Source organism: Somniosus microcephalus, unplaced genomic scaffold (genome assembly GCF_052327205.1).
Source record: "Somniosus microcephalus isolate GS21.2 unplaced genomic scaffold, FLI_Smic_1.0 scaffold33, whole genome shotgun sequence".
NCBI classification, from domain to species: domain Eukaryota; kingdom Metazoa; phylum Chordata; class Chondrichthyes; order Squaliformes; family Somniosidae; genus Somniosus; species Somniosus microcephalus.
Window position 1 is genome coordinate 931740 of NW_028225220.1, and position 23487 is coordinate 955226.

The 23487-nt window shown below is 43.7% G+C and overlaps 1 pseudogene; it reads left to right on the plus strand.

Moving 5' to 3' along the window:
* The first annotated feature begins 5994 nt into the window (after positions 1–5994).
* LOC147083875 (scavenger receptor cysteine-rich domain-containing protein DMBT1-like) overlaps positions 5995–23487 on the plus strand; it is a 47485-nt pseudogene continuing 29992 nt past the window's right edge.

Genomic DNA, 23487 nt, shown 5'->3' on the forward strand with positions numbered 1-23487 from the left:
TAGATAGATAGATAGATAGATAGATAGATAGATAGATAGATAGATAGATAGATTGATAGATAAATAGATAGATAGATAAATAGATAGATAGATTGATAGATAGCATGCCAGTGAAAAAATACACTCGAGTGGTTGTCAATCAGTACACCAAATAAAGGAATGAAGAGAGAGATAGCCCACAAGACAATAGAAAGATGGAAACAGAGAACCTCGAGCAGGCAGGGTGATAAGGGAGGTAAAGTTGCAGGAGGGTTTTATAAGATCAGGACAGAGCAGCACAACCGGGAGAGACTGATTTCCGGGAAAGGTAAAAGAAGGAGAAAGACTGGGAAAGCCATTTCATGGGCTTTCTCTTCACGCTTATTTAATGGCATATGGCAGACATATACCGACATTAAAGAGTTGATGAGAATATTAAACCTTGCTGGGCAGAGCGATTGGGGTGAGAGAGTGCGGCAGGAAAGTGGCCGAATCATACCGGTGTGCTGCATGTTCTACTTCATTGTTCTGACCTCCTAGACATGCAGTAAAAGCAGTCCCTCTGCTCCATGTACAAGATCCACGACCAAGTTACGATGCGGCTTTCGGGCAAAAGGGGAACCCATTTCATGGAGGCAGGACTCAGGGTAAGAGCACTGGCAGACTGTGACATAGCAACAGTGGGGCAATCAATCCCAAGATGGGAAAACTTCTATTAAACCCCCGAACATGGGGCCGTGTATTTTCAATTCCGTAGTTGTTGGTGCGTGAGTCTGGTAAATGGTGCTGGATTTAATCTGCTAGAGCATCAAGAAGAATGACACCCTGCCAGCGGCCCTGTGTCACAGCATCCACCGTGCTGAAGGCAGTTGGCCCATCTTACGTCTAAATGGGAATCTCTGAGACTCTGGGGACAGCGCTGGAGACATTACCTGTAGCCTGAAGAACCTTCCCAGTGCTCTGTACTGGAAAACGGCCCCGGTCCGCTGGATAAACTCCTGTGGAACACTTGGACACAAGAGGTCCCGAACCCTTGGTTCTGTCAAAATGCATCTACACTCTCTGCAGTCAGGTCAATAGAGTCTGTCTGTCAGGGAGAGGGTTTGGAATCATTATCTCGACCTGTGTTTACTGCTTGACACTGGCTTACTGGAACCATTGGGCTCTCAGTTGCCCCTCCGTCATTCTGCTCCGTGTCTCTGACACTCCAGCACTGTAGTGTCGGGCTCCAAATGTGTCTGTTGGTGTCCTTACCTGTCACAGTTTCCCCAAATTTATGAGGAGCCGGAATTCTTGTTTTATTCTCCCTCACTACGTTCCTTTCTCTGTATGGAGCTGTCCTAATTATCACATCACATTTAGTAGTGGCTGGAAAGAGTCACTGGGTTTGGAGGCACCTGTTCCGCTTTTCGTTATATTCGGGAGATTGAACAGTTGTGTGAAAGCGAGTTTCATTCAGCCTGTGATTGTTAATCCCGTTTTGTTCTGTAGCGGATATTTTACATTAGAGGCAGAATGTATCAGATGTGATATCGGGAAAAGCAAATGGGCCTGAGCGACAGTTTAGTCTGGGTCTCCTTTTTCACCAGACACAGTCATATAGGCCGCCAACTAAAGGGGAATTGTCCGTGGATCGGCTCTCTACCTCTGTATAGTCCAGGGCGAGGAACACTAGGGGACGCGGTTAACGTGAATAAACCAAAGACTGAATGTTTGTTCAGAGTGAGATCATTATAGCTGCAGTACTGGGGGGACCCACTGGAACCATTGTGGGGCCGATCACTGATATTAAACTCCAGCTTTAGTGCGTGTAAGGGACGAAGGGAATTCTACCGGGTGATTAACAATCACGGTATTTATCAGAATGGAGAATGATTTCATATTAACGTGTTACATATAATTACCTCAATATGTTATAATTTAAAGCAACTGCTGCTCTCATGTGTGAGGTGACCTGTTGCTGCTCCGGGCCTGTCCCAGTGGGGTTATCGGTCCAGCTCTACCCGTCTGGTGTTGACCGCCAGCGGGAATGGTGACCGGCCCGAGTCGGGAATCTCCCGGCTCGGAGTGTTCATGGATCTCACATTCTCCTCTCTGTATCGGTGAAGTCAATTTAAAAAAGTGAGCGCCGCTACACTGTGAACCACTCTTGGGAAAGGCATTAACTGGGATTGAATCCATCTGATTGTCGGTGTTTAATCACTCAATCCTATTCCGAATACTTTAGTGCTGGGTAAAGGGCTGCAGCACATCAGAAAGTGAGAGGATTCATTCTTCTTTATATGTAATAAAATGATAATATCAGTGATAACGATCAGTAAAGTTGGTCTGAGACCAAAATCATCTCTCATGGGGATTTACGTCCGTGTTTCCCTGATAGACTCCTATTTTCACTCACAAACCGGTAATCAGTGTTGAATAACATTCGGGTGGAGTTAGCGCGGGGTCTTGGAGTCAGAGTCAAATGTGCGGCACTGTGGGAGTCTGGACTGCACAGTGGGGCACAAGAGTGTGTAGCTCTGGGGGGCTTTGGAGATTTGATAGTCAGGGGAATAGACAGGCGTTTCTGCAACCACAAATATGAGTTCCCAATGGTGTATTGCCTCCCTGGTGCCGAGGTAAAATATATCATTGAACGGGTGCAGGACATTGTGCGAGGGGAAGGGGAACAGGAGAAGTTGTGATCCATATTGGAAACAATGGCATTGGCAGGAAAAAGGCTGAGGTCAAACAGGCAGAATTTCAGAAGATGGAAAACTATTAAAGAACAGGTCCTCAAAGGTGATCTGCTCCGAATTTCTCCCAGTGCCACGTGCCAGTGAGCACATAAACAGGAAGAGAGTGCAGGTGAATGCGTGGCTGGAGAAGTGGTGCAGGATGGAAAACTTCAGATTTCTGGGGCATTGTGACCAGTTGTCGGGTAGGGGGGACCTGTACAGGCAGGACAGCTTGCACCTGAGCAGGGCTGGGACCAATGTCCTCATGGGGAGTTTTATTAGTGCCCTGGGCGAGGGTTTGAACTAATTTGGCCGGGAAAAGGGCACCAGGATGTAGCAGCAGGGAGGAGAGACCAGGTGCATAGAAACAGCAACAGAACGAACAGTAATTGCAGTAAGTAAATCTAGGAGGGACGAACAGCAACAGAACAAACAATAACTTATTAAGAGAAGTAAGGAAAATGAGGAAAGAAACAAAGCCGACTAGCATGGTTTTGGAATGCATGTGTGTTAGTGCAAGGACTGCTACAAATAATGTTGACGATCTACAGGTGCAAGTTGCCACGTGGGTTTATAATAAATTCACTTTGAAGGAAAACTGGCTTAAACATGGGCAGGAATGTGAACTAAACATTCATGGCTACAATATAGTAAGGAGGGATAGGGAAGGGGAAAAGAAGGGCTGGCAGATTGATCAAGGATAATATTACAGTTCTAGAAAGGGACGGTATATTAGATAGTTAAAACACTGAATAGATGAGCTTAGAGTTACGGGACAGAAAATGAGCTGTTACATTTCTGAATGCGCTGTTACATTTCTGAGGAATGAAACAGTACTGGATCTAGTTCTGGGTAATGAAGTAGAGCAAGTGCAGTGTGATTCAGAGTGAGAACATCTGGGTAATAGTGATCATAATATAATTATGTGTAACTTGTTATGAACATGGTAGAAGAAAAATTAAATGTGAAAATAATCAAATGGAAGAGAACTAAAATTTCACTGATTTGAGAAGTGATCTAGCATATGTGGATTAAAAAAAGACCAGGAAAACAGTAAAGGGACAATGACCGGCCTTGAAGGTGGAGATGATTCGGGCACACTACAAATATATCCCCATAAAGAGGGGAAATTGGGTATCCAAAACTAGAGCTCCCTGGATGACAAAGAAAATAGAGATTAAAATAAAACAGAAAACTGAGGATTATGACAAAAGGAAGATAGAGAATACAATTGAAACCAGGCAAATTAAAGAGAGTGCAGAGGGCAATTGAAAAAGGATATAAGAGCAAAGAGAGAGAATGCTAAAATATTAGCTTGTAATGTAAAAGGAACCCCCAAATCTTCTACATACATATAAGAAGTGAAAGGATAGTTAAAGGAATTGTGAGGCCGATTAGGGGCAAATAATGAAATATTCTTGTGGAGGCAGAGGGCATGACTGAGCTACTGAATGAATACTTTGCATCTATTTTCACAAAGGAAGAAGATGAAGTTAATGCCGGAGTAGAGGAGTGGGGAGTAGAGATATTGGATAAGATAAAAAATATAGAAAGGAGGTGCTAAATATGTTGGCACCACACAAAGTTAACAAGTCACCCGGTTCAGATGGGTGAATCCTAGCTTGCTAAGGGAAGCTAGGATAGAGATAACAGACGCTCTGATCACAATCTGTCAATCTCCTTGGATATTGGAGTGGGGCCAGAGGGCTGGAGGATTGTAACTGTCACACACCTCTTCAAAAAAGCGGAGAGGGAAAAACCAGGAAACTACAGGCCTGTCAGTCTAACGTCAGTGCTGGTGGGAAAAACTACTAGAGACCATTGTCAAGCACAAAATTAATTTTCACTTGTAGAAGCATAGGTTAATAACGGGCAGTAATTCGTTTCTGACTAAACTGATTGAGTTCTCTGATGAAGTAACAGAGATGACTGATGAAGGTGCTGCAGTACATGTTGTATCTATGGACTTTCAAAAGCCATTTAATAAAGTATCTCACAGAAGATTATTCCGAAAATAGACGCTCATTATATTAAAGGGATGATGGTAACTTGTGTAGTACATTGGCTAAGGAATAGGAGGCAGAGAGTAGTGGTGAAGGAATTTTTATCTGACTGGATAGAATTATGAAGTGGGGTCCCCCAGGTGTCGGTATTAGGACCATTGCTTTTCTTGCAATCTATAAATGACCTGGACTTCTGTGCATGGAATACAATTTCAAATATTGCAGGCGATATACATTTACACAACTTATTAAATAGTGAGTTTTATAAATGTCATAATTCATCAAGAAACTACTCGCAAAATAATGCTGGATGGCCAACTGTTGGCACCGTCCAAGGAGTATAAATACTCGGGCGTCGGCCCCAGCCTGCCAGGGACATTTTGTAAGACAAGGAACTAGTGAAGTACAACTAGACCTCCATGTTCTGAAACAAGTTGATTAAAGCCTTGCTTTATGCACAAACCAATTGTGTAGTGAGATTTATTATGTCAGTGAACATTATAGTAGCAGAATTCAGAAAGACATCGACATACCCGTGAAATGGGCAGACGCATGGAACATGCAATTTAACGTGGATAAGTGTGAAATGCTGCACTTTGAGTGGAATAATATGGAGAGACAGTATAATCGTAATGGTACTATTTTGAGGGGTGCAAGAACAGAGGGAACTGACAAATATTTGTAGATGACTGGGGAAGTTGAGAGGGTGGTTAAGAAAGCGTATGGGATACTTGGCTTTGTAAATATGGGTATTGAATATAAAAAACTAGTCAATAATGCTAAAACTTTACAAATCTCTGGTTATGCCTCAGCTGGAGTATTGGATACAATTCTGCACACCAGGCTTAAGAAAGGAGTTTCGGGTTATAGGCAAACAGCTGGGGATGTGGAACTAAATTGAACAGCTCTTTCTAAGAGCCGGCACAAGCAGAACGGGCCGAATGGCCTCCTTCTGTTCTGTATGATTCTGTGATCCGGATGCGGGGTCGGTGATTCATTTTGTTTATCAGACTCACGCAGATCAACGGCAGTGGAAGGAACCGGGGCTCTTTGCATCTATTAATGGGCAGGTTCCTTCTCATTGGTGTATTTTACCAGGCTGCAATTCACGGTTAACACATTTCAAAATCTATTGGTTATTTTGAAAGAAACATTGGTTTCTGTACAAACAGTAATCCACGAATTAAGTTCCAGTTCAGTCGGGGTGTCGGAAGGTGCTGGAGGGCCCGCTCGGTAACCGGGAACAACATTCGGTTAATGTTCATGTCCCGTCGCTGTAACTGGCTCCGGGGAAGATGCTGCGGTCTTTCCTGACCATCTTTTTACTGCAGCTTCTCAACTGTGAGTCATCGCTGATTATTAATATTACAATCTGTGCCTCATTAATACAATTATTGCTCTTTACTACTGAACATATTGAAGTGATATGGAAAGCAAATGTTATTTTCTTGAATTGTAATAATGTCATCTGGAGCTTAATGGGATGTCGGGGCTGGTTTCTCAATCGCCTTCACATGCTGCTCCTGTACAGACAGAGCAGACGGGAGTTCAAAATCTAATCGGACGATTTAAACTGAACCTGTTCGAAGTAGAGCGCGTTCACTGATAGAATGGAATGTATCGGGCTCTGGGTCCATTTACAGAAAACTGGTATATTTTATTCAAGTTTGCAATTGAGTGGGATCGTATGAGGTGAATATTGAAATGGTTTATTTAATTTGTAGAATTTTCATTTAATACATATTTTGGGCAGTTTGTTTGATTTTAAGTTCCATCAACTTCAAATAGGGAATCAATTCTCCATTTCTGTCGGTGACAATGAGCGGGTTTAGAATATTGTTCATCTGATTAACACCTATTTTAAATTCCCACTCGAGATTTGTGTAAAACTTAGATTGAAAACAGAAATCGGTCACAAATACCGCGGCAGTTTTGTTTTGTTTTGTCCCCTGCGGCTTTTGTACAGACAGAGCAGACTGGAGTTGAAATTTTAATCGAATTATTTAAACCGAGCCTGTTGGAAGTAGAGCGCAGTCACTGTTAGAATAGAGTGTATCGGTGTCTGGGGTGTAAGTGAACACGCACACATATCTGTGACTGATATTTCTCAGTAGAAATGCTGTCTGACCCCCGTGTTTTGCAGAGTTTGTCCAGCGTTAGGGTGTTGTACAAGGTATATAATATTGTATAATAAAATATTACCTAGCGGTGCAACCAATATTGTTTCAATTAGCATTAATTCTTAGTATTTGTTACTACTCTATCCCAAAAGAATATGTCACTGAAACTTCTTGAATCTCTGGGGAGTTTACTGTGAGTGTTGTTGTTTAGTTTATCTATGTATACGCTTTTTATTACCACGTTAATATAATTATTGGTCTTTACTACTGAAGACATTGAGGTGATGTGGAAATTTAAGGTTGTTTCCTTGAATTTTAATAGTGTCCTGTAGAGTTTAATGAGATATCGGACTGATTTCGCATTCGCCTTCCACCTGTACCTTTTGTACAGACAGAGCGGACTAGAGTGGAAAATATATTCGGATTATTTAAACTGAGCCTGTTAGAAGTAGAGCGGTCACTGTTAGAGAAGACTGTATCGGAGTCTGCGCTGTAAGTGAAATCTCTGAGTGCAGAACATCATTGAAAGCTGCACCTACTGCCGACTGAACTCACACACACATTTCTGTGACAGATATTTCTCACTAGAAGTGCTGTCTGACCCCCGTGTGATAGAGTGAACTGAAATATTTTTAAAAGTTTTTCAGTATTAGAATGTTGGATGAGTTTATAAATATTTTCTAATAAAATATTAACTAGTGGTGGAACCAATATTGTCAAAATTAACATTAATCATTAGTACAATTACAATTAAATACACTCTCCAACTATTGATGTTAATATAATTTCCTAAATCTTTGGAGAATTTTCTGTGTGTGTTGTTGCTTAGTTAGTGATTACCTTCTAAGTTTTGAACTTTTAATATTAAATTATTTTTCCAGATCTAACAATTACATGTACAGAGTCATGTAATAATTAAGCTTACTCAGTCTGTGTCCACATGCCCCATTCTTTTCATACAGAGTCATGTAGAATTTAATGAGCTATTGGGATTGTTTCTAAATCTCCTTCCACATTCTCCATACTTTTTATAAAGTGTCATGTAGGGTTTATTCATATTTCGGGACTTGTTCCTCAGTCTCCTTCCACTTGCTCGATATTTTTACCTGAGGTTTTTGGTCGGTGACTCCATTCAGTTTCTCTCTGTGTCCAGTGTGTGTTTGGTTATATTTATTAACCTCTATCAATAACAAATGCTGGTTACTGACAGGGAAATATTATCGTACTGCTATCACACACTTGATCTGTGTTTAAATTTATATTATTTTTAAAAACTGATTAAATTATCTACAAAACAGGACTTTAGTATTCAAAGAACATTTTCTGCAAATCATAGGACGGAGAAAAAGCATGAAATGTGTATCACTCCCTGAATCATTTTCTCAAGTCGCCTGCTGATCACATTCAATTTGAAGAAAACGGGCATCTTTTCTTCAAATTTGTCATTCATTGGGATCGCATGAAGTGAATATTGAAATGCTTGATGCATTTTGAAGAATTCTCTTTTAAAACATATTTTGGGTTGGTTGTTTCATTTTAAATTGCATCAACTACAAGTAGGGAAACTTTACCCATTTCTGTCGATGTCATTCTATTCAGATATAAGAATATTTTACATCCGAATAGCAATTATTTTAAATTCCCAGGTGAGCCTTGAGCGAAATTTAATTTTAAAACCGAAATCTAAGGCACTACCGCATCAGTTTGTTTTATTTTGTCCCCTGCAGCTCCTGCACAGACAGAGCAGACTGGAGTTGAAATTCTAATCCGATTATTTAAACCGAGCCTGTTGGAAGTAGAGCGCATTCACTGTTAGAATAGAGTGTATCAGAGTCTGGGGCGTAAGTGAACTCACTGAGTGTAGAACACCAGTCAAAGCTGCACCTACTGCCGACTGAACACGCACACACATTTCTGTCTCAGATATTTCTCAGCAGAAGTGCTGTCTAACCCCGTGTGGTACAGTGAACTGAACTATTTTAAATAGATTATTCAGCATTAGAGGGTTGGAGAAGGAATTTAAATATTGTTAAGATAGAAACTACTTAGACGTGGAACCAATATTGTTCAATTTGCATTCATTATCAGTACAATCATTGTTAAGTTTACTCTCCAAACAAATATGTTCCTGACATTTCCACACTGTCCGGGAGTGTGCTTATTGTTGTTTAGTCACTGATGACCTTCAAAATTATGAACATTTTATCTGAAATTAATCATTCTATTTCATACATTTGTATTAACAGTGTCACGTAATAATTAACGTACCTCAGTCTCCTTCCACATGCCCATGTTTTTATACAATATCAGGTAGTGTTTAATAAGATATCCGGACTGGTTTCTCAATCTCCTTCCAACTGCTCGATAACCTTTGCTGAGTTTGTCGGTCGATGACTTCATTCAGTTTCTCTCAGTTTTTAGTGTGTGTTTGGTTATATTTATTAATCTCGATCATTAACAAAGCCTGGTTTACTGACAGGGTAACATTATCGCACTGTTATCAGATGCATTGTACGTTTAACGAACTATGTTACCGTGATTTATTTGATGTTATAAAATTGATTGGAAACTAAAATCCTGCTTTATAGATAGCTTAAAGAACATTTGCTGTAAATCAGAGAACGGAGAAAAATCATGAAATGTATCCCACTCCCTGAATCATTTTCACAAATCGCGTGTTGATGAAAATCAATTTACAGATAATGGGCATATTTGATTCAAATATGTCATTCATTGGGATCGTATGAAATGAAGTGAAGTGAAGTGAATATTGAAATGTTTTTGTTAATTTGTAGAATTTTAATTTAATACTTATTTTGGGTTGTTTGTTTGATTTTAAAATGCCATCAACTTCAAATTGGAAACAATTGTTCAATTCTCTCGGTGACAGTAAATATGTGTATTATGTATTGCATCTGATCAAAACTTACTTTAATTTTCAGAGGATCTTTGTGTCAAATTTAGATTTTAAACCGAAATCGAGCACAAACTCTGCACCAGTTATTGTTATTTTGTTCCCTGTGGCTCTCGTACAGACAGAGCAGACTGGAGATGATATTCCAGTCGGTGTTTCAAACAGAGCCTGTTGGAAGTAGAGCGCGGTCACTGTTGGAATAGAGTGTATCGGAGTCTGGGGTGTAAGTGAACTCACTGAGTGTGGAACACCAGTCAAAGCTGCACCTACTGCCGAATGAACCCACATAGAGATTTCGGTCCCAGATATTTCTCAGTGAAGCGCTGTCTGACACCATGTGATGCAGAGAATTGACCTTTTTTAAAAAATGTGTTCAGCGTTGGAGCATTTGACAAGGACTATAAATATTGTAAAAGTTAAATATTAACTAGAGGTGGAACCAATATTGCCTCAATTAGTAATCATTATTAATGGAGTTCTTATCAAGTACACTCATCATAAATGATGCTATTGAAAGATCCTAAATCACACCGGGTTTTGCTGTATGCTATTTTTGTTTAATTTGTGAGGATCGTCAAAACTATGAGCTTTTTATGTTAAATTAAGCTTTCTATTCCATACATTTGTACGAACAGTGTCATGTAACAATTAATGTTACTCAGTCTCTTTCCACATGGTCCATACTTTTTCTACAGAATCATGTAGTGTTTAATGAGATAACGGGACATGTTTCTCAATCTCTTGCCACATGTCCCATACTTTATATACATTGTCATGTAGTGTTTAATGAGGTATAGGGACTTGTTTCTTAATACCCTTCCAATTACTCCATAGTTTTAGATAGTGTCATGTAGCATTTAATGAGATAGCGGGACATGTTTCTCAATCTCCTTCCACATGTCCCATGCTCTGGTAGTTTTGTGTAACAAATCCTGATTTTGTTTGTATATTTAACTTCGGCAGATAGCGATCAGAGCACTTTTTCCTGTTCTTGTCAATATTCGATGCGTGTTTGCTGATTTTCTAACCATTGTAACGTTTATCCAAGCACTAGTTAAGGGCTATGGAGATATTTTGTTTGAAATTACTCTTTGCGCTGTTAACGCTCAGAGTCTGGATTGTTTGGTGTGAGCTCCCTCTGGTGTTTTACTGGAGGTTTTAACCTACAATTAAAGATTTTCTATTCATTTGCTTCTTAAACATAACAGGACTCATTTAATTGTGAAAGCTGTTCAAGTCGGACTTGAAATCATTTAATATAAAATAATTATTTTGATTCTTGACAGACCTGATAGTCTGACATGAGAACACTTTTCTTATAAACACTCTCTAGTGACTCTATTTTGTAATCTCAAAATGACCAATTCTAACAGAAGCGTTGAGTTTTTAACGTTTTTGAGTAAATACTGAAAGAATTTTCCCACTCGTCTGTCAATGGTTAACAATAAAAGATGAATTTGCAGGACAGCAGAGTGTTGGGAAGGACTGCAGAGGCTCTCCTGGAATGGAAGTTTGTAACGCTCTGTCAACATTACAGAGCCCGGGCCAAAACGAGACCAGAGAGATTCTGTTTGGAAACTGCTCTCATTCAAGTATTCTTGACAAACGCAGCTGAGGACAGGAATCGGTTTCACGTTGTCTGTAATATACAACCGGGGGAATAGAAAGAGACCTGGAGATCTGTGGGACACAATATCATCAGGGGGGTTGGGAGCAGGTCAACAAACTGGCTGCATTTCAAAAAGCAGCAAAGCTTAAGCAGTGAATGAGAGGACCATTAACCGAACATCATTAACAGGTAAAATGATGGACCAATCGGCGAGGACAGTTTACAAGAGAATTCGCTCAGCAGGAACTTAATGAGGAACACCCAGCACGGAGATAGGAGGTGGGAACCCGCCTGACAAACGGCTCATTTTGTTTTGTTTGGCGAATTTAGAAATAAAATGAGTAGCAGAAACTTCCAGTTACAACTTTATTGAAACGTTGACATTTCCACGTGGAAAACATTGGTTTAAAATAAAAGAGATGAAATGCATCACACAATAAGATTATCTGTAACATAATTTCAATCATATTTGTGTTCCATCATGAACTTTGCATGGGAATCCTTTACCTCGCTACCTAATATCACTGTGAGAGAGCCCTCAAATTCGGCTGCCCTCAAAAGTTGTCACCATCCTCCGGCTGCTTCACGACGACATGCCATCCGTGTTCCAGACCAATGGATCCACCGCAAACCCAATTCACGTATGGACCGTGGTCAAGCAAGGTTGTGTTATCGCAGCAACGCTCTTCTCAATCTTCCTTGCTGCAATGCTCCATCTCATCCTCAGTAAGCTCCTCGCTGGAGTGGAGCCAATCTACAGAACAAACAGGAACTGTTCAACCTCCATCACCTCAAGTCCAGTTCCAAGGTCGTCCCATCCTCTCTCATCAAATTACATTATGCAGACAATGCTTGCTTCTGCGCACACTCTGAGGTCGAACTCCAAACCATCGTCAACACCTTCACTGAAGCGTACGTGAGCATGGGCCTTACCCTAAACATCCGTAAGGCAAAGGTCCTCTATCAACCTGCACCCGCCACACAATACTGCTCCCCGATTATCAAAATCCATGACGACGCCTTGGACAACACGGGCCACTTTCCGTACCTCGGGAGCCTACTGTCAACAAGGGCAGACATCGATGACAAAGTCCAACACTGCCAGTGCAGCCTTCGGTCGCCTGAGGAAGTGAGTGTTTGAAGACTAGGACCTCAAACCCAGCACCAATCTCACAGTCAAAAGAGCAGTAGTGATACCCGCCCTCCTGTATGCTTCAGAGGCATGGACCATGTACAGAAGGCACCTAAAAGCACTGGAGAATTACCACGAATGCTGCCTCCGCAACATCCTGCAAATCCATTGGCAGGATAAAGGCACCAACGTCAGTATTCTCGCTCAGGCCATCATGTCCAGCATCGAAACTTTGTCCACGCTCTATCAGATCCGATCGATGAGCCAGGACATCCGCATGCCCAGTACGAGACTCCCAAAGCAAGCGCTCTACTCGGAGCTCCAACACGGCAAGAGAGCCCCAGGTGGGCAGAGGAAACACTTCAAGGACACGCGCAAAGTCTCCTTGAAAAAGTGCAACAACCCCACCGACACCTGGGAATCCCTGGCCCAAGACCGCACAACGTTAAGGAGAAGCATTCGGGAGAAGCAGGTCCATCACCACCGCCATCTCTGGGCACCTACACACTGGTAATAAATGGGGCCCGAGCACCGTCATCACAAGGAGAGAGTGCGCCCAGGGGTCAGTGTGTGTTTGTGTGAAAATCATTCTCGATAAACTGTAGGCACTTTACAAATGTCAGGTTGCTGCATAGATTGTATTTGCGGTTTTATAAGGAATGAAGAACAGATGAAATCACAGACCCCGGTATCAGTTCTTTCGCAAATTGATGGGAAATTTTACCGCACAGTTCTTTGTATTTGTGACTTTTCTTTCTGACAGTTTTATCCATTTCTTGCCCTAGCGAACTCTAATTCTCAATGTCTCATTTCAGGCAGACCCGGGAACAGTCAAGCTCACCCGTCAGGTAATCGCCTTTTATTGTCACGTTATCTGGAATCTCTCTGCTCTGATCCATCCCATTGAATATTAAGGCTGGATGACAATCTCAGGGCCTTTTTGATCACCGATTAACCCGCTCCTCGTGTGTCCCTCGGACAGGAAGAGTGTTTCCCGCGGACTGTTACTAAAGATCTTTAATTCCAGCCGAGAGGCGGCTGCTGCCTTCATGCAGAGCGACAATAAACGGGGTCCCTGAAGGGCAGAGTGTGAAGGACCGGCTGCACTGACACTGCTGCCGGTCCCACAGCAGCTCTCACATTCACCTCACCAATCAGTGCTGACATTAGGATCACATGACCATCCAGCCCCGCCTCTTCCTCTATTGTCTCCTGGGATTGGGGGAAATTTCCTCCAATCCTGACTGGGGCTGTGCTCTCACTACGTTCGGCCAATCGGTACTGACCATGATGGACAGCTGACCATTGCAGCCACGCCCATCTCCCGACCTCTGGAGGCTGGAATATATTCTGAGCCAATCACCACCCGGCCCCGTGGGTGCCGCTCTGGTGCTGGGAACTTCCCGCTGACTCCCGGTTCCCTGCTCGTTCACACCGTTTATTAATATTTCCATCTCCCTTTTGCCATGTTTAATATTTACTCCGGGTTTTATTCGGGGTCTGGGCACAGTCTGATGTTCCCATTGATTCCTCACATGGTCCCTCTGGCCTGGTGAATGGGGGCGGTCCGTGCGCTGGGAGACTGCGGGTTTAATACACTCTAACCGCTTGATGTTATTTCTGATATTTTACAGAGACGGTGAAGCTGAGACTGGTGAATGGGGGCAGTCCGTGCGCTGGGAGACTGGAGATTCACTACAGGGGACAGTGGGGGACTGTGTATGATTATCTCTGGGACCTGCCGGACGCCGCTGTTGTGTGCCGGGAGCTGGGCTGCGGGGCCGCGCTGTCAGCACCGGGCGGGGCTCACTTTGGGGAAGGGTCCGGACCCATTGTGACGTTTAGTGTTCGGTGCGGCGGGACCGAGGCCGCTCTGCGGGAGTGTGATTCAGATCAATGGAGTCACTATTCCAGGTCACACTCCAGGGATGTCGGCGTCATCTGTGCAGGTAAACATCTTTCTTCTGTCTCTCATCTCCCGCCGCCTCTGATTGTTTCCGGAATAAAGCGGAAGTAAAATTATCAGCGGGTGTCCGTCCCCGGAAAGAGAGAGATTATAATTCCAGTATTCCCCGGTTATTATTAATGTTATATTATTAATATTAGGATTAATGTTTGTGTTATTATAATATTACTGTTATTTAATACAATAAACACCCCCACCGGGAGCAGTAAATAGCTGACACGCGGCACATTTACAATGCAGACAGAACAAGTTTCCATTGAGATTTGCCCCAAAGCCGCAGTGAATGAGCTGACCCGCTGGAAATGCCACAATCTCAATCCAACTCTCCATTCTCAACCCAACAGCCGCTACCGGGCATGCGCCGTGAGCCCGGCTCTGCGCCTGCGCTCATCGCTTGTTGTGCGATCTGATATTTTCCACAGACTGTGAATCTGAGACTGGGGAGGGTGGTTTCTCAGCCTCAGGGAGCCTGGGCAATGGGTCCGCGGTTACTGTGGGCAGCACGGGAGGAAATACACAGTAAGATCCCACAGATGCCTGTACATTCCCATTCATTTCCAGTTTTGATAAATATTGAGAAGATAAAAAGGACAGAATCTTAGACAAATGACTCCAATAGGGAGTTCAGGGGAAACAAATTTACCCAGAGAGTAGTTCATTTGTGACCCGCTTATATTTATGGCTCCGAGTTTTGCTCACCCCACAAGTGGAAACCTTCTCTATTCTACCCTATCAAATGCTGTCATATTCTTAAATACCACTACTAATTCCGCCCCTCAGCCGTCTTTTTTCTAGCTTGTTCAATCTTTCCTGATAGGTATTGCCTCTCAGTTCCAGAATCATCGTTGTAAATCTTTATTTTCTCAGTGCCTCTTTATCCTTTTTATAAATTGGAAACCCGAACTGTGCACAGGATCGGACAAAGTCAACATACATTTCCAAAGGGTAAATCATGCTTGACTAATCTACTGGAATTTTTGGAGGATGTAACTGGTAAAATAGATAAGGGAGAACCAGTGGATGTGGTGTTTTTGGACTTTCAGAAGGCTTTCGATAAGGTCCCGCATAAGAGATTATTGTGTAAAGTTAAGGCACATGGGATTGGGGGCAAGGTACTGAATTGGATAGAGAACTGGTTGGCAGACAGAAAGCCAAGAGTTGGAATAAACAGGTCTTTTTCCGAGTGGCAGGCAGTGACTAGTGGGGTACTGCAGGGATCGGTCCTTGGACCCCAGCTATTCACAATATATATTAATGATCTGGACAAGGGAACTAGATGTAATATCTCCAAATTTGCAGATGACACAAAGCTGGGTGGGCGTGTGTGCTGTGAGGAGGATGCCGAGAAACTCTAGGATGATTTGGACAGGTTGGGTGATTGGGCAGAAGCATGGAAGATGCAATAAAACGTGGATTAATGTGAGGTTATCCATTTTGGTAGCAAAAACAGGAAGGCAGATTATTATCTGAATGGCAATAGATTGGGAGAAGGGCAAGTGCAACGAGACCTGGGTGTTCTTGTGCACCAGTCGCTGAAGGTGTGCATGCAGGTGCAGCAGGTGGTTAAGAAGGCAAATGCTATGTTGGCCTTCGTAGCGAGAGGGTTTGAGTACAGCAATAAGGATGTCTTGCTGCATTTGTACAAGGCCTTGTTGAGAGCACATCTTGAGTATTGTGTGCAGTTTTGGTCACCTTATCTGAGGAAGGATGTTCTTGCCATGGAAGGAGTTCAGCGAAAATTCACCAGGCTGATACTTGGGATGGCAGGAATGACGTATGAGGAGACATTGGATCGATTGGGCTTGTACTCGCTGGAATTTAGAAGAATGAGAGGGGATCTCATCGAAACTCATAAAATTCTAACAGGACTAGACAGACTAGATGCTGGAAGAATGTTCCTGATGGTCGGGGAGTCCAGAACCAGGGATCACAGTCTAAGGATAAGGGGTAAGCCATTTAGGACAGAAATTAGGAGGAATTTCTTCACCCAGAAAGTGGTGAACCTGTGGAATTCTCTACCACAGAAGGCAGCAGAGGTGAATTCATTAAATATATTCAAGAAGGATTTGGATATATTTCTCAAGGCTAAAGGGATCAAGGGGTATGGGGAGAAAACAGGAACCGGGTACAGAATTTGGATGATCAGCCATGATCGCATTGAATGGCGGAGCAGGCTCGAGGGGCTCCTATCTTCTATGTTTCTATGATAATCTAAGTATGGTTCAACCAAGGTTCTATACAAGTCAAACATAACTATTTTCCTTTTCAATTCTGTCCCTCTAGAAACAAACCTGTGTTTGCTTTTTCTATGGCTTTATTAACTTGCGTCACTACTTTTAATGATTTGTGTACCTGTACCTCTAGATCCCATTGCTACTCTACCCAATTTAGGCACTTACTTTCCAAGAAAAATGACTTATTGTGTTGTTTACTATCCACTCTGCTACTACCCGAACTCAAAGTGTTTATTTACACCAAATTCCCAGAATTTCCCTCTAAAACAAAAGCAAAATACTCCGGCTGCTGGAAATCTGAACTAAAATCCGATAATGCTGGAAGCACTCAGCTGGTCAGGGAGCATCTGTGGAAAGGCAGAGTTAACGTTTCAGGTCGATGACATTTCATCATTACGAAAGCAAGAGGGAATATTCGGGGGCAGCTGCTGTTATTGGGGGAACAATCCGTGTACAGAGATGGTAGCCATTATCAAACGGAGTGGTCTGTGTCCCGCTTATCAAAGGGAACGGCCTGTGACCCGGTTATCAAAGGGAGCGTGTAGAGGTTCTGGATCGTTGCCAATTAACCCTTTCACTCCCAAGTTCCAAAAGATTCGACTTGACCCGTATTGGTGACAGTAATTATATTTTGTTCAGTTTAAGTGAGATTTGATACATTACAGCATCTGAGCGGTAGTTAAACAAGGTGCAATCAAGATTTATATTTCCCGTTATGCCCTGGGTAGAAGACGCGATATCCAGGGTTCAACTCCAATCGGCCCTGGCCTCGAGGCTCGCCCGGCCGCCTGGTGTGACGCGTGTGGGTCCTCCAACAACCCGAATCCCTCCTCGGCTGGTCTGGAGGATGTTCCCAAGCTCTTTGCTGACTGTCTCTACAATCTATGTGTTTCAGAAACCCCCTTCTTATACTTCATCCCAGCAAAGCCTCTGGGGACCAGTTAACCCAATCACTGACTTACACCTGAAAGCCCGTGTACAATTACAGGGATGCCCCGAACCTAATGATCCCGCCTGCCCCCGTCAGGCCCTCATCCCGTAACACCCTGACATCATCTGTTTTTGACCATCAAGACTCCTATCTGGGGTGGTTCTGGCAACACAAACGGAACATGTCTCCATAGGCTGAGATGTGGTGTCCTTGCTGTTTGACTATGTTTTTAATTCACTGCAGATATCAGAACATTCGACAAAGTGGCAGCCACACAGGACCTTGCTAGTTCTGTTCCCACAGACACGCTGTCTGTTCTTATTATTATGTTTGCTGAGAGGCAGTTTTAAAAAGTTAATCAAGGGAGGCCCAGCGGCTCGGTTTTTTCCATTTTAAAATCTAATCAGGTCTACCCATGGCATATTACATCAGGGTTTACAGGTACAGTTATAATCAGGGTTTACAAGTATGGTTATAAATGAAGCAATAACACAATGAAATCTTTAAACTAGAATGCATAATATAATCATTGATTTAGTTCAGTTCAGCAAGAGAAAATAAAAATGCGGATTTCCCAGGATTATCACAACCTGTCTGGGACCCGGTTATCAAAGGGAGCGGTCTGGGTCCCGGTTATCAAAGGGAGCTGTCTGGGTCCGGTTATGAAAGGGAGCGGTCTGGGTCCGGTTATCAAAGGGAGCGGTCTGGGTCCCGGTTCTCAAAGGGAGCGGTCTGGGTCCGGTTATCAAAGGGAGCGGTCTGGGTCCGGTTATGAAAGGGAGCGGTCTGGGTCCAGGTTCTCAAAGGGAGCGGTCTGGGTCCGGTTATCAAAGGGAGTGGTCTGGGTCCGGCTATGAAAGGGAGCGGTCTGGGTCCGGTTATGAAAGGGAGTGGTCTGGGTCCGGTTATGAAAGGGAGTGGTCTGGGTCCGGTTATGAAAGGGAGCGGTCTGGGTCCGGTTATGAAAGGGAGCGGTCTGGGTCCGGTTATCAAAGAGAGCGGTCTGGGTCCGGTTATGAAAGGGAGCGGTCTGGGTCCGGTTATCAAAGGGAGCGGTCTGGGTCCGGTTATGAAAGGGAGCGGTCTGGGTCCGGTTATCAAAGGGAGCGGTCTGGGTCCGGTTATCAAAGGGAGCGGTCTGGGTCCGGTTATGAAAGGGAGCAGTCTGGGTCCGGTTATGAAAGGGAGCGGTCTGGGTCCCGGTTATCAAAGGGAGCGGTCTGGGTCCGGTTATCAAAGGGAGCGGTCTGGGTCCGGTTATCAAAGGGAGTGGTCTGGGTCCGGTTATCAAAGGGAGCGGTCTGGGTCCCGGTTATAAAAGGGAACGGCCTGGATCCGGTAGCATAAGTGTTGGTCGGAGTTAAGAGATCCTGTTTACTGAGAGCTGTACTGACTGTGGATTTGCGTTCCCTGAAATTAATCCGGGCAATTCGGTGTATGTGCTGAACGGTTACTCGCTGTTAGTGGCGGAGGTCGATGAGGGAGGATCGGGATCACTGCGGCTCCCTTCACATCGGCACTCTCTGTCTCAGTTAAACAGGAACCGAGGGGAGAGCGAGTGGGGAAGAGAGAGAACATGGCTGGAAATCTGCACTCCGGCCCGTGTTTCTCATCAATCATGTCCACTATAGTCGTCGTCTTGTGAGGACATTTGCTGAAGTGTTTGATTAAATGAATAACTGGTTATGGGAATTTCACTGTAAAACTTTGAATCTGATGTTAGAGATCGGTCCCTATATGGCGATGTAATATTATTAATTGAGCTTGCATCTACTGCTTTTTGTGGGAAGGAGTTCCGCACTTCTACCAACCTTAATATGAAGAATTGTTCCTGAACTCTATTGAATGGCCTGGCTCTGATTTAAAGGTTCTGTCCCCTGGTCCCAGACTCCCCGTCGGTGGAAGAAGTTTCTCTCTCTCTGTCCTACCAGTTCCTTTCAAAATTCTATAAACACCATTTAAATTTCCCCTTAACCTTCTAAACTTCAGTTAATACAAGCCTAGTTCATGTCATCCCTCCTCATAATTTAACCCTTGGAGCACTGGCAGTGTTCTGGTGAATTTGCGCTGCACTCCTTCCAAGGCCAATATCTTCGTTCTGTTGTGCGGTGCCCACAACTGGACCCAGCTCTCCAGATGTGGTCTAACCAGGGCGCTGTATAGCTGTAGGAAAACCTCCTCCCGTTTACATTTTAGCCCTCTAGATATAAAGGCTAACATTCCATTAGCATTTTTTATTATGTTTTTGTAACTGACCACTGCAGTTTAGTGATCTGCGTACATGTACCCCTCAATTTCTTTGGGCCTTCAATGTTTCTACCTTTTCAGCATTTAGAAATTCACGACTCTATCTGTTTTTGATCGAGCGTAGTTCTTGGCCTTGATCCTCAAATGTCCAATCAGCGAACAACAGCAATCAGCAAACAAACCGAATGCTCAACTATGTAAGCAAAAGAGTGCAGGGCAAATCAGGGTGTCTGGATTTCACGGAACAGAGCTCCATCCAGTCACGCCTTGTGCTGTGTGTATACATCCGGTCACGAGGCACAAGAGCTCAGAGTTAAACTAGACAGTGCTCTGACCAGGCCTCGCCTTGTGCACCGTGTATAGTTCCGGTAACGAGGTACACGGGGACAATTAAACCCTGGAAGTGGTGTAGAGCCAAAACTGGAGTCAGATCTCTACAAACCGCTGTGCTGAATAATGGGCCTTGTAGCGGGATGTGATCTGCTGGAGGCAGTAAATGGGGCGAAATCGTGAATCAGATAAAAAAAACTTTAATTTGAACATGTCAATACAACAAGGTGTGAAATACTGAAGGGAGAGAAAGACAGACTTAGGACTGGTGTCCGGATATTCTTCTCACAGAGAGCGATGGAGGATTGGTCTGGAATCTGGTGTAGATTGATTGAGGAAAATAGAATCATTGACAAGGCAGATGCGAAAAGCCGTCTTTAGGGTCATTCTGGGTTAATGAGCTGTACCGGCTCCAACCGTCATCATCAAACGGATGCATCGTGTGTTGTGTAAAGGCAGGGTGTTCCTGGAGGGAGACGGGGTGGTCGGGAAATTCTCCCCTCGGTGTCCTTCAGTTACAGGGTGAAAGCGAGGGCGCCCTCTGCCGGCCCATCTCGGCCTCTACTTTCTGGAGGAGAACATGGATGCGGCCGGCAGTGGAGCCAACCCAAAGTGGGTGCAGGGAGGACAGAGATTGCTTGACTTCGATTTACTCTTCTCTCTCTATCGATACTTTGCCGCGTTCTCTCTGCTGATACAGTGCGTGTTTGTAACATCAGAGTGACGGCCACTGGGTAAGGTACCAACAAATAAAGCAATATTATAAAAAGCCAGACAGTCACATTATAACCAATAGCGTTAGAGGAAAAACAGCATCATCGGTATTGGACCAGAATGGAACCAATCTGAGAACCAATAGTGTCAGACCTGTCATTAATCAGATGTGTACTCATTTGCAAATATTTTATGGTGAATATCGTGAGTATTGTGATTATTATGATTATTCAGATCACAGATTTCCTAGACTAGTATCCGGAGACTCCCCATGCTCGGGCAGACTGGAGGTCCAGTACGGTGAAACCTGGGGAACAGTGTGCGACCTTCACTGGGATTTGAATGACGCCAATGTGGCCTGTGCTCAGCTTCAGTGTGGAGCCGCGGTGTCCGTGCCAAGAGGGGCTTATTTTGGAGAGGGCACTGGACTTCTACGGAGTGATGTCTTTGAATGTACAGGCAGCGAGACAAGTCTGGTTGGCTGCCCTCTTTCTCCAGTAAATCACCACCAGTGCACCCACAGGAACGATGCCAGTGTGATCTGCTCCGGTGAGTACAGACTTACTGAACAACAGACAACTTCCTCCTTAATATTGGGAAAACTGAGGAAGGTGACATTCCTGTGTTTCTCTCTAACAATATCATATATAAACTAGTCCTTACAGTTTACTATTATTGTTATAGGTCTGGCCGAACACGTCAAAATATCCGCAATAATTTGTCAATAGAAAGTTTCTAAACTTAAAGGTTTCTTCTGAAGTAAGCAGATTTGTTGCTAGTTTATTTACCGCCTGCACTGAACGTATTTTTCTCTTAGACAGTTGATGTCACAATCGGTGTCTAACAACTCGCTAGTCGCGCACTGTCTCATTAAACTTGTGCACACCTCATAGACCATCACGGTAGGTTCATTAATAGGACACCGCCTCATTCACTACGGGTTATCATCATTAATCACACGCTGACATCATTGACCGAGAACATCGTTCAATGTACTTTGACTCATTAACAAATTACAGACTTTATTAACTACAGGTTAACTTAAGTAACAACTCAGAACCCTTGCTAAAAATAAGCTGACTTGATGAACTGTGCATTGACGTCATTAGTTTGGTTCCTTTTTTGTTAACCATCCCTTGATTCTGACTTGATTTGTCGTGCACTGATGTTATGGGCGGTCGATTGTCCTCGTTGCCCAAACACGGACTTTCTGGTCCCTTCACTGCGCTCCTTAACCATCCGCTGACGTCATTAAACCGACACTGTCCTAAACCCCGGGCACCATTTCCATTGCTGATGCTCCTGTGTGATGGTGCCTGCACTGCGGTCATTAGCCCAACATTCACTTGATTAACAGCGCAATGATGTCACCAGCCGTGCACCGTCAACTTTACCGGTACACTGACTTAGGAGACCCGCACTGAACTTCTCAGTGTTGCAGTCACTTTAATTAGCATCAATCGTAGTAACAAGACACTGATCACTTATCTCATTAACTGTTCACTGACCTAGATAATTGACCATTGTCCCCAAAAGTCGGACATTGACTTCATAAACGCGCATTGACCTAATTAGATACTTTGATGTGAACACCAGGCCCTATTAATTGTACCACATGGCAATAGCATTTCGACCCACCCTGTCCAGAGTCACACTTACTGAACAGCGGGGTATCAGGGGGCGGCTGTACTCCCGCACTGGTCAGTACAATCAGGCCAGAGGGAGAAGATTGGGCAGTTATATTATAGAATCAATTCTCTTTACTCCCCACAGCTGATATGATGGGAAACAAATCCATATGATCAGAAATAGGAGATTCCGTACCTCTAGCCTGTTCGGTCATTCTATTAGATCATGACTGATATGTATCTCAACTCTATTTATCTGCCTTTGAGCCATATTCCTTGCTACCCTTAACAAACAAAAATCTATCACAGTGTTGAACATTTCGATTGAACTCAGCATGCAAAGGCTTTCCTTTGGGGAGCAGGTGGAGAAATTCCAGATTTCCACTACCCTTTATGTGAAAAGTTTCTTCGCAATTTCAGTCTTTGACCCAACTATCGTCAGCTGCTTCATAAGTTGCCTTCCCTCCAACATAACGTCAGAAGTGGTGCTGTTTGCTGATGATTGCAGAGTGTTCAGCTCCATTCGCAATTCCTTAGATAATGAAGCAAGCCATGGCCACTTGCACCAAGACGTGGACATCATCCAGACTTGGGCTGATAGTTCGCAAGTAACATTCGTGCCACACAAGGGTCAGGCAATGACCATCTCCAACATGACATACTCTGACCACCTCCTCTTGATATTAATTGGCTTTACCATCGCCGATCCCCCACCATTAATATTTTCTGTGTGGCCATTTACTAGAAACCCTACATGACCAGCCACATAAATGCCGTGTCTAATACAGCAGGTCAGATGCTGGGTATTCTGCAGCGAGTGGTCCACCTTCTGACTCCCCAATGCCTCTTCACCACCGGCAAGGCTCAGGTCAGGAGTTGATAGAATCCTCTCTAGTTGGGTGCAGCTGCAACAATACTCAAGAATTTCGACACTATCCAGATGAAAGCCGTCCACTTGATTGC